We start from the raw sequence: 13,122 nt of genomic DNA on the forward strand, positions 1-13,122 counted from the left end.
TCTCTTCCCTGCTGTCACTGTGTGACAGATCGATGCTGTATCAGTTCGGCTTCCCCTTGCAACTGTATTCTCCTGGTAATTGAGCTCAGCTGGTCTCCCAGGGGGCCACTGATTTTCACAGGCGCTTCTAGGAGCACACTCCCTCTTCTGTCATCTACATCATCCCTTGCTCCTTCCATCCAGCCTTTTATTTTGCTTTCTTCTGCCATCCCAATTGCAGCTGCCACCTGTAAAACTTCTAAAACCAATACCCAAAAGCTGTAATTGGTTTTGATTCCACCTGCTATGTCATCTCACTCTCCTTCTACTGCCTACTGAGTATGGCTACGCTGCACTCTCAAACAAATATTTCCCCCTTTTACAAATCCAAAATTTGGGATTTCAAACAATGACACAGAGAGAAGAAACAGACTGTCAGCTTCTGCCAGTTTGCTTGAAACTTTGTGGGGCTGTAAGCCTTACAGATGGAAATTTATATTAGGGCTGGCTGCCAGAGCCCCTTAAACCATGACATTTTTAGTTAGAAAAGCCATTTAATTTAAAGTTAATCCTATCAAATGGGGTAGGACAGGCAGACCTCAGAGGTATACTTTTTTGTCTTATCATGTGTACGTTATTTTATCATTTTTCCCAACTTGGTCAATCACTTTTCTCCTTATGGCTTCATATCAGTGTCTCAGATTGTATTAATTATTTTTGAAAAAAGGCCACATCAGCCATTTTGAAGATAATGCAAATTATTTTACTTAATGAAATGAAATGTTTCACCACTTTATACACTTTATTTTTGGCTTAAACACCAAAAATAAAGTGTATCAAGTGGTGTTTTTGGTGTTGGCAAAAGTTTTTCCTTAAAATCTTCCATTACGTGATGCATGTTGCATCTATTTTGTGATTATGTGCATGCATATATGTGTGTGGTAGAGATGAAGTATGAAACTGAGCGTGGAACCAGAACTTTACAATTATATTTTAATTACACTGTGATTGGAGGATTCCTATGGCTGCATTAATGAATTAATTATTTTTAAATGTGCATGAGGAGATTTTAAATGTTTGGTAATATGTTGGACAGCTGATAGGCAAAAGAGATTTGTTAACAAAAAAAAAGCCCCAAAAACAAGACAGGAAAACAAGATGATTAAGATAAATGATTGATTAATCAGACTGGGAGGACAAAGTGGCAGTCATATAATGCATGAGAGCATTTCAATTGTATGGAGTAGAAAAGGCTAAAAATATGAATCAAAAAATGACATTTACATATTAGACTATCTTTTCATAATTTGAAATAACATGAAATATAGAATATGTGACATGGTATTATAAATGTTCTCTGACATGTGTCTAGCCAGTGCAGATGAGCATTATTTAATGAGTTTCTACTCTCCAAACAACTTTGTAAGTGCTTACACCTGCTTTATCTGTGTGTACCAACTTCACACTGTCACTGATGTCACATTTAAAGGAGCAGCAATTTTTTAAAATCTAGACATTTTCTTAGGGATCCCTTATAGACAACAAAGGTGGGCATGATTTTTTTTGTTTGCAGCACCCTGGGCTCCTGTCAGTTACAACAACCAGTGTGGTGCATATCTCATGACCTGCACCTCCATGTCCAGCAACATATCCAGTTTCCCTTCAAAACCTTTGTTTTTTCGTGTGTAGAAAAACCTTTAAACTTGTTGTTAATGTTGAGAAAGGGTACATTTTATTCAGAACCATTTCCTAAACCAAAACAAATAGTTTGGATGGGTACAATGAATCAAATTAATGAAAAAAAAAAAATACAATCAGCTATGCTTTGAAATAAGTTAACTATGATCTTCTGTGTTATGTATGATTCAAAAGTGTTGTTGATTCAGATCTTACACATACAAAAACCTAATTGGTTTCTAACTTACTTTGTGAAAACTATATAATGCGATGGGCAGCAGAGTGTATCTGGACAGCCTGTGGCTCTGAAGGTGCCTGCTGATAGAAGACTAATGTGGCATAACCATGTCTATCAGCATGACCTCTTCTCTTTGTCCAGTGGCTCATAAATAATGCTAGCAGCTTCTTGTACATTTTTCAACTGATTTTCAGTTTAACTTTTCCCTTGACTGAGTACTCAAACTCAAACATTTTGGATACTCTATTTTAAAATGGGAAAAAAATTGAACCACAGTAAAACGAGTAGCTAACAGGACTAAGTGCCAGAAAAATGCCCCTCAGCTGAAATTCACAGGTGTTGTTTTTTTTTAAATTTATGCTAGTTTTATTTTTTCTGTAAGCTATGTTTAATGTTAATGCAAATCAACTAGAGTTCTGTTGTACACACCCTGCCAAGCTTCATTTGAAAATTTGTAGTTGAAAGTTTGTCATTAAAGCCACTAAATAGCACACCATTGCCTGTCTCAGTTTCACTGAATATGTAGGGGAGAATACAAGGGAACAAAACTGTAAGTTACAACAGAAATCCTGAGATCACTGCCCTTTGATGTCTATCAACTATTGTAAGCACACTACTGAAAATGATTTTTAGAATAAATAGTATTTTAAATTATCTTTTATTCTCATGGCTGCTATAAATATCTAGTGCTGTTTCAGAATGTAGAGCATTTGTAAGAAGTATGAATTGGAAGGTCACTTGGAGCAGCATTGAAGAGTGAGTGATACATGCTGTTGAGAATGAAACATATAAAGAAGAACTGGGCCCTCTTCCAGGGCCCTATTCCAAGAAGCGGGTTTAACAACCTTGATTGTTAAGGCTGAGTTGAGGGAAACTCTGGGTTTTTCTGTTCCAGAAAGAGAGTTAAGTAAAACTGTACAAACTTTGTCAGACTTTGTGAACTTAACCTGCTCCCTGGAAGGTTTTCTTCAACAAACTTTCTTTCTGACTCCTCCCTCCTGTTGCACCTGAAACTTCTGACTGACACAATTTTTAATGTCTTCATTCAGAAAGTCGCCATCAAAGAGCATAGCAGAGCGAATTAATCTGCATAAATTTACATTTTTGCAATCCGTGAAATCCCATGTCGACATTCTTATTTTTATTTTTTCTACTAATCAGTCGTCAACGTAAGGACAGAGAAAGCAACTGCATTGCAGTCTGTAACTGTTAGTAGTAAGAGCTGTTAGGCCCATTTTCTTGCACTGGAAACATCTATTGTACATCACTGGATCATTTACCATACTGTATATTACTGTAGCAATCACTGTCGTGGCGGCTGCAGCTCACGAGGTAGAGTGGATCATCAACCAACTGGAAAATCGATGGCTCGATCCCGGGTCTCTCCAGTTTGCATGTCCTTGGGCAACATACCAAGCCCAGAGTTGCCCCTAATACATCCATTGAAGTGTGACTGTGTGTGTGAATGTTGGACAAGGTGCTTGGGTACAGAAAAAAAGAAAAAAACCCTTACATATATCAGCGAGTACGCAATTGGGTGACTGAGGCTTGTAAACATGTTTTGAGTGCCCAGTTAGAATATAAAAGATAAATAATAAATACGTTTTATTTAAATAAAACTTATCTCCATCCACCCATCTTCTTCCGCTTATCCGGGGCCAGCCTAGGCAGAGAAGCCCAGACCTCCCTCTCCCCGGCCACCTCCTCTAGCTTGTCTGGGAACACCAAGGCGTTTACAGGCCAGCCGAGAGATAGAATCCCTCCATGGGTCTGCCCCAGGGACTCCTCCCATTGGGAAATGCTCGGAACACCTCACCTAGGAGGCGCCCACGAAGCATCCTTGGCAGATGCCTCATCCACCTCAACTGGCTCCTTTCGATGTGGAGGAGCAGCAGCTCTATTCTGAGCCCCTCCCAAATGGCCATACTTCTCACCCTATCTCTAAGGGAGAGGCCAGCCACGCTTCGGTGGAAGTCCATTTCTGCCGCTTGTATCCGCGATCTCATTCTTTCGGTCACTACCCACAGCTCGTAACCGTAGGTGATGGTAGTGACATAGATCAACTGGTAAATCGAGAGCTTCGCTTTTACACTCAGCTCTCTCTTCACCACGGCAGACAATTACAGCATCCACGTCACTCTCCTGCTCCATTCTCCTGGCACTGATGAACAAGACACCTAAAATACTTGAACTCCTCCACTTGGGGAAAGAACCCTTCCCTAACCTGGAGTGGGCACTCAAATGTTTTCCAGCTGAGGACCATGGCGTGAGATTTGTAGGTGCTGATTCTCTTTCACACTGCTTCACACTCTACTATGAACCATTCCAGTGGGAGCTGGAGGCCATCATCCGATGAAGCCAAAAGAACCACATCATCTGCAAAAAGCAGAGATGTAATTCTGAGACCACGGAAGTGGAAGCCTTCGGCTATTTGGCTACACCTAGAAATTCTGTCCATAAAAATTCCGAACAGAATCACTGATAAAGGGCAGCTCTGACGGAGTCTATTACCTAATGGAAACGAGTCTGACTTATTATAATCAGTCACATTGATGGAAAAACGTTTGTCACAGGTGAGATCATCAAGATGGTGTGTGCATTAAAGTGAAGTCGAGGCTGAAATGACTTTAAGACTATAAAACCGAACTAAACATGTTTTAAAGTGACCTCTTATATGCAGACAGCAAACTGTGCCTTGGTCAGAGTCCATTTGGACAGCAACAGAGATCTCAAATAGATAAGGAAAATAGAGACATACTGGGTCTGTTCATTGTGCCCTCGTTTTGTCCAGACACGATCTCTATTCCTTATTCAAAATGGCTTATCTTTCCAAATTCATATTGAAATTATTCAAATCTAGGAGGCTATCATGCACATAGTTTTGTAAAAACTTTTTTTTGACACATTTTCTTTATTTATAAAACTTTACATTAATTGAACATTAATTTTCTTTTATTAACGCTCTCTATTATTAACAGCCACTCAGCAAAATATCTCTTCTACTGTTGTGAGGGAGCCATCATCAATCAGTGAAGACTGATATTAGCTTCTATTATCTACATTTTCATCAAACTAATAATTGCATCCTGTTTAAGATAAACGTCATGTTCCTTAGTGACACATATTGAGATCCCTTGTTCCACTGGATTAAAATTTAGCTGTTGCTCTTTCTTTACACATTACCATAGTGAATCATGGCCACAGCTCATGATGGCTTTCTTTTCTCTAGTTATACACGCCAAGTTTCTGAAATGAGTAGACGATGTCAGAGTTAATAAAGTTTGAGTTGAGTTTAAATTTAGTTTAAAATGTTGAACATGCTTCCTGGAATAGGGCCTGGTTAGAAGAAGTCCCAAACACAGATGAAGTGAAGGGAGCCAAATCCAGGGAAACACACGAGACACTAGAGACAGAAAAAAGAATGAGAATAAAATCAAAACTCAATATTATCACAAAAATCAGACCTAAACATGACAACAACAGAGCAGAGGTGGAACAGTACTGTTTATATAATATTTGATATTATTTATTTAAAAACTTAAAATAAGGAAACTTGTGTTTGGTTGATTAATCCTTTGCTGTAAAAAAGCTTCTTGGCAATAAACCTTGGTGTTGGAAAACCTAGTTATCTCCCTGTAAATGATGCCAAAAACTTGCCAAATCTTCTTTGCCAATGCCAAACAGCTTTATTCTGCTTATGACTCTTATTTTGAGTTTCTCGTACCTCAGGTGTTGACAATCAGGTGCCCTATTGGCATCACATCTAGGCCCCTTTTCTTTTAGATTTCTTTTAGATTTTTGATCGACTCACCACAGATCTCCATGGCTGGTTTCTCCTAGACTGGTTTTCCACACACCCCGGAAAACCAGCCTGAGATCAACTGGTTTTCCGAGGTGTGTGGTTGTCGTGATAGCAACACATCCGAGCGTAATTAATATGTGACATGAATGCTACAACAAAGGTGGAGTTCAAGGCAAGAATATACCTGCTGCTCGGTCTGTGGCTTTTTGTCAGACTTGAGGGACCACAGTGTTGTTTTTTGTTGCCATTTCCCTCGTTACCGGGTTTCAAAAATGGCGGTTTTGATTTTTGTGAAAAGGTCTCTCATGACTCATTGAGTGACACTACTGACCAGCCAGTCGATGGCTGGCGACGTCACATTTTCGCACCTTTAGCTGCTCTATTTCCATGTTGTGGACCCAAAAAAACAGGGTTTGACCTTTGGTTTCATTCTATAATACTGGAGTTGAAGGTTTGAGAGTGTTTGACCTTTTAAGCCCCAACGCCCCCTGATACGGGGGCAAAAGGCAGGAGATCAGGTAGGCTTGGGGCTTAAGAGGTTAAACAAGAGAGAAAAGTATGAAAATGTTCATGCCTGTCTGAGAAAAGTGTAGCATGTAGTGAGGGGTTTTACAGCCTTTAAACATCTATAATAATTGTAAAAAATAAAGCTGGCTACTTCGCGGATTTCACCTATTTTTGGAAAGTAACTCCCGGGATAAACGAGGGACCACTGTACTTACTGAATACACTTGAACCCATGTGAGAGCTTGGTTCTCCTGTTTGTGCTGGAGTGACCAACACAACCTCATTGGCTGACTTGCAACAATAATGGTTGAAGAATGGGCTGGCCAACAGTAGCAAGTGATCAAACTGGTTACCAGCATGAGGAGGAGGTACCGGGCTGGTGTGGCTGTGTGTTGTGTGTATTATATTTTCCACATGCTACTGAAGCTGCTGTTTGTTAAATGAAGAAGTTGTTAGGTAGTCAGCATATCTTGTGTCTTCACACAACCAATCAATCTAATAAACAACACCAAATGAGAGTCAAAAGCAGAATGAGCTGCTTGGCAGCAGCAAAGAAGATTTAGCTTTTTCATGGGCACAGCCCACATACTCGACTCTAGAGTTCAACCCACAAATGCACAGTTTAAGGGGGAATAAACAGACTTTCCAAAGGTATAAGATGTATTGCCAAGATGCATTGTACAAAAAATTTATAATAATAACCAAACACACATTTGCTTACTTTTTATGCCAAGTTTATTTAGCAACATTTGCCTGTTTTACATCATCGCCTTGCTCAAACTCCCAAACTCATTCTCAAGGTTTACCAAGTAGCAGCGGTCCCCAGCCTCGTCCGTGAGTCGTTTGGTACCGGGCAGCGAGAGTTGAGGCTCAGGTGTGAAATGTATGGTTTTCAGGGTTTCTATCGGTTTCCAGCGTTATTTTGTTATCATTTTTATCATTAACTCGGTTTTCCTGGGTCTTTTTACGTGTGTTATGAATAACACTTCTATTTTTCAGTAGTGATACTACTTTTATTTTGTTGTATTTATCCACGACACCTTAAAGGTCCGTGGCGCAAAAAAGGTTGGGGACCGCTGCCTTATAGCATTGTTAGGCACTAAAACTGATTCAAGTGACATTTCAATTGAAGCAACAACAAAATTTGATTAAATAACAGACAATGGGAAAGAAATATATTCAAAAGAAAAACAATTTTTCTGACACTGGAAGGTTCAGAGCATTCCTTTTCATCATATTATACCTAAACAGGACCTCTCTGTCTGTGTTCTTTGTAATACAGTTTCCGAGATATCTCTCAATTGAATGAAGGTGTGCACTCTGTATAGTGTTCCTGTTGCCTCTCTTATGGCAGATTTACTGAACACTTTGTCTGCTGTAGCCTGTCTGAGGCACTGATTCACAATGCTTTTGAACATTGCTTTCTAGTGTGCAACTATTGCCTGTACATTGCGTGTACATGATTTATCATGTGAGTATTAGAAGTTTCACTCTGAAGTGTGAACAAACCTCTCATTAACTTCAAATGCAAATTAGACTGTCTCTCTAGATTTTAGATCTAGATTTTTTTGCCGCTGGAACACCTGGATAGGTTAATCTGAAGCTTTCATTGCTAAGTAGCTGCACTATGTGGGCCAGTCTGTTAGGGTCAGACAATTGTATTTTTTTTATTGTGATATTGTATATCATTTACATTATCAGACTGCTAATTGATGTGCTTATTACTGATGACTGGACAGAGGGTAACAGCTGGCATAATTCATAAATGTTAGCATAGCTCATCTAACAGCACATGTACTGTGTTTTTGGTTCATTTTGTCAGATGCATATACCTGTGAAGAACTATACAAGTGCATTAATTTCTCTGTTTTAAAACTGAGAATATTATATGTTATACTTAGGATTAAGAATGCCAGACTACAAATGTAGCTGCCAAAGGACTGGGAGGAAAAATGAATACAACAAACATAAAAAGCTGTGAAGTAATAAAAGGAGCATTAAAGTATTCCAGATAAAATGCTGTGACAGACCACAGGGTGATACTTTTTAAATCTCCCTTCAGGCATTGGGTGAATGGCTAGCCTGTCCAATGTGAATAAATTAGAGGATAGTTTTATATTTTATACTGAATGAGCCAAGATGAACTTGGAATAGGAAATCAAATGGCAAATCCCTTTGGCTGATGCAGAAAACAAAGAATACTGTGTGCATATTCTTTGACGTTTTTCTCTGAATATTTTTTAAGATTCCTGGAAGCACAATTAGACATATCCAGAATGGCTAACTGATGGTTCAACAATCCTGATCCCTAAGGATTCCCTAGTTCAACTAGGCCAATTATCTGCCTCAGCTCCTGTCAGGCGTCAGATACCCTGCTGGGATTATAAACATAAGCGGACATATAAGCCAATGACATCTAAATATGAAAGCTCATAGCATGCATGGAGTCCAGCACCATGTAAGACTGTATGCTAAGCTGAAGGACTAGTGAGTTTCAGAACCTCGATCTAGGGTGAAACAACAAACAATGAATACATCTATAACATGACCAAAACTGATCACGTGCTTAGTGAATACCTAAGACAGCAGAAACCTGAGAAAGGAGCAAGAAGAGGAACAGACCCATGCACAGTATGTACCACTGTCAGACAGAAGAAAGTTTCTGATATCAAATATCTGTCATTAACTCTGTAATGTCACCACAGTGCTCCATGATCTCACTTAAGTGTAAACATGGACCTAAATTTGAAAGTTTAAAAAATGTCATCTGGATGAGACAAACTGTATTACTGACACAGTCACAAATATTGTGCAGGATGAAAACATTCTGTAAGGACTAGGTGAGAAATGCTTCTTTAAACCTCATAATGTTAAGAGACTTTTAAAGCACAAATTTGCAGTAAATGTAAAATTTGCTCATGCTCACCTGTCTGTGTTTAAGAGATATGGTGGACTGTGGCAAAGTGTCTGCAGCTTTAAGGAGGGATTATGTTTTTTTTTAGACATTACTGTAATAACAGCATTTGGAATCAATCTTTTATTCAAACATGAGAGGTAACCTTGCCAAAGAAAAGCAATTAAATTGACAAAATTAAACTGTGACAGTAGGGTGTCTTGTAGCAACTATAAAATGAGTTTGGTTGTTGTTTTTAAAGCTGTCTCAGAATTTAGATGCTTAAGTTGCTTTGGGAGTTGCTAAGCACTTTACTGTGCAATGACAACATTGATGACTATATTAAAAACTTGGCAACTACAGTTCTCGGCATCATTCCTTGCTCTCTGTTCAAAGTTCTGATGGTTTATTCATTACAGCAAGTTTAATAACATATGTAAACATTCTATATCATGAATCGGTACACATACAGTCACTGGACACTTACTACTTCACTTTTTTACTACCTTCCCGGACATACCTGGATTTAATACCTGTTTTCCTTCAGAGTAGAAAACTCTTTTTGGAACAGATTCAACAAGGTGCAGGAAAAATTCCCCAGAGACTTTTTTCCTTATTGACATGATAACATAACACATTTGCTGCCACTGGACATCCATGATGGGAATCTCCTGTTACAGCATATCCCAGATATGCTCAGCTGGATTTAATTTTGTGACTTTGGGGGCTATTTGAGCACAGTGAACTGTTGAAAAAAACGAGTTCAGACTAAGATGATATGAGCTTTGCGACATGGTGTGTTATCCTGATGAAAGCAGAGGATGGATGAACTGTGGTTTTAAACAGATGCATTAGGTCAGCAGCAATACACAGGTAGGCTGTGGCATTTAAACACTACTCAGCTGGTAAGAAGCGCAGAGTGTACCAAGAAAATCTCCCACCCATCATTAAACCACAACCACTAGAAAGAGTCAGGATGGATCGATGCGTTCATGTTGCTTTCAAATTCTCACCCTACCATCTGAATGTTGAAGCAGAAACCCAGGCTCTTCATATGTCTGTGACGGTTCTCAGTCATCCAGGTCATCGTAGTCTAAGGAACTTGGAAAGAAAAGCGTCTGGACTTCTTTAAGTTGCTTGATACTTAAAGACGTTGCTTCTTCATACAAAGCACAATTTTTTGACAGTCTTTTATTGTCCAATTCTAGTGAACCCAGACGAAGGAGATTCAGTTTCCTATTCGTAGCTGAGAGCAGTGACACTCAGTGTGCCTTCTGTTGTTGTTGCCATCAGTTTCAGGGTTCAACATGTGATGCATTCAAAGATGCTCTTCTACATAGCTTGGCTATAATGAATGATCATTTGAGTTACTGTTGCTTTCCTCTCAAGTCTAAGCAGTCTGACCATTTTCTGCTGACCTCTGAGAATAACAGAGAACTGCAGCTCACTGGATATTTTCTCTATTTCAGACTTCTCTGAAATGCCCAAATGCACTGGGTTGCTTTGTTACCATATAGGCTGATTAGGTATTTGCACTAACAAGCAGTAAACAGGTATAGCTAACAAAACCGATCACTTTGTTAGGTCCAGAAAGACAACCGATAGATTACAAAACATGAAGTGAACTAGACTAGTGCTATAACATCAAAGGAGATTTTTTTTTATCCCTACAAGAATTTTTTTTAAGTTATGCCTATGGGATCAATGCTTTGACTTGGACATCCCCCAAGTGTGTCTAACATGATCAAAGGGCCAGAATTTTCAGATATTCAGATCAATATCACAAGAGTTATTGGATGTATTGGCACACAATTTAGTACAGATTTTGTACAGATATTTTAAGTGAATATTTTTAATTTGTCGAATTCAAAAACCATTTTCAAAAACCATTAAATGGATTTTAATGCTTTACAATAACCTGCAGTTATGATAAACGTATTGTGTGGCACAGGGACTATGCTGGAATCACCTTAAATAAGCGACATTCCCTTTTGCTCCAGCTCTGAACTGTATTTAGTAATTAAATGATTGCACGTTAATGAATATTGTATTATACTCCCTGAACATCATTTTGCTACAAATGTCCAGTTATAGATAACTGAAAATTCAGTTGCTTGGGCTAGTGTAAAATTGACATTGGTTCTAGTGTTTATTGAGAGCAGATGGCCAATGAAAACTGAAACTTAGAAAAACACAAAAAGTGAGTTTTTTTTTACCCTTTATCTTGGTGTTCTCAACTTTAGCTATTTTTAGTCTGATGGAAGACAAAATATGACATATTGGGTTAATGATCTGTGATAAAGGTATCAAATTTATTTGTTTTTAGACTGGGCCAAAAGTGTCACATTGCCACATCAATCTTGATAAAGTGACACAGGAGAAATTTAGCATTTGACTCCCTGGCAGCTGTAACTTCTTGATTCTAGTAGACTAAAACTAGTTGTAGCGTGAGTTAAAACTATTTGCCTTTCTACAAAATAAATGAGAGTAAATGTCTTAGAAAGTATGCTAAAGACACAGGTCACTCAAGTAAGGTCTGTAAATGATTTAGTAGTGGTACATAGGTCAGGTGTGGGTTGAAGACTTGCTCTTCCATCTCTTGGCAGTTGGGTTGTCTTTTGCTTTTAGGATGGATGGTAAAGAAAAAATCCTGAATTTGAGATTTTATGATTGGAAAGTCTGTGCAGCATACCACAAATTAACAGGACCTTTAATAATATCAGTTTCTCGCCTTCAAACTGAGCTTATGTTCACTGGTGTATCATTGCAGCACTGGTTTAACTAACAGTAAAATTAGGAAAAGGGGTGCAGAGCTCCACACATATTGGATTCTTTATACAGGGAGTGCAGAATTATTAGGCAAATGAGTATTTTGTCCACATCATCCTCTTCATGCATGTTGTCTTACTCCAAGCTGTATAGGCTCAAAAGCCTACTACCAATTAAGCATATTAGGTGATGTGCATCTCTGTAATGAGAAGGGGTGTGGTCTAATGACATCAACACCCTATATCAGGTGTGCATAATTATTAGGCAACGTCCTTTCCTTTGGCAAAATGGGTCAAAAGAAGGACTTGACAGGCTCAGAAAAGTCAAAAATAGTGAGATATCTTGCAGAGGGATGCAGCAGTCTCAAAATTGCAAAGCTTCTGAAGCGTGATCATCGAACAATCAAGCGTTTCATTCAAAATAGTCAAGAGGGTGGCAAGAAGCATGTGGAAAAACTAAGGCGCCAAATAACTGCCCATGAACTGAGAAAAGTCAAGCGTGCAGCTGCCAAGATGCCACTTGCCACCAGTTTGGCCATATTTCAGAGCTGCAACATCACTGGAGTGCCCAAAAGCACAAGGTGTGCAATATTCAGAGACATGGCCAAGGTAAGAAAGGCTGAAAGACGACCACCACTGAACAAGACACACAAGCTGAAACGTCAAGACTGGGCCAAGAAATATCTCAAGACTGGTTTTATGGACTGATGAAATGAGAGTGAGTCTTGATGGGCCAGATGGATGGGCTCGTGGCTGGATTGGTAAAGGGCAGAGAGCTCCAGTCCGACTCAGACGCCAGCAAGGTGGAGGTGGAGTACTGGTTTGGGCTGGTATCATCAAAGATGAGCTTGTGGGGCCTTTTTGGGTTGAGGATGGAGTCAAGCTCAACTCCCAGTCCTACTGCCAGTTTCTGGAAGACACCTTCTTCAAGCAGTGGTACAGGAAGAAGTCTGCATCCTTCAAGAAAAACATGATTTTCATGCAGGACAATGCTCCATCACACGCGTCCAAGTACTCCACAGCGTGGCTGGCAAGAAAGGGTATAAACGAAGAAAAACTAATGACATGGCCACCTTGTTCACCTGATCTGAACCCCATTGAGAACCTGTGGTCCATCATCAAATGTGAGATTTACAAGGAGGGAAAACAGTACACCTCTCTGAACAGTGTCTGGGAGGCTGTGGTTGCTGCTGCACGCAATGTTGATGGTAAACAGATCAAAACACTGACAGAATCCATGGATGGCAGGCTTTTGAGT

This window comes from Rhamphochromis sp. 'chilingali', assembly GCF_963969265.1.
Source record: "Rhamphochromis sp. 'chilingali' genome assembly, chromosome: 6".
In the NCBI taxonomy this organism is placed as follows: domain Eukaryota; kingdom Metazoa; phylum Chordata; class Actinopteri; order Cichliformes; family Cichlidae; genus Rhamphochromis; species Rhamphochromis sp. 'chilingali'.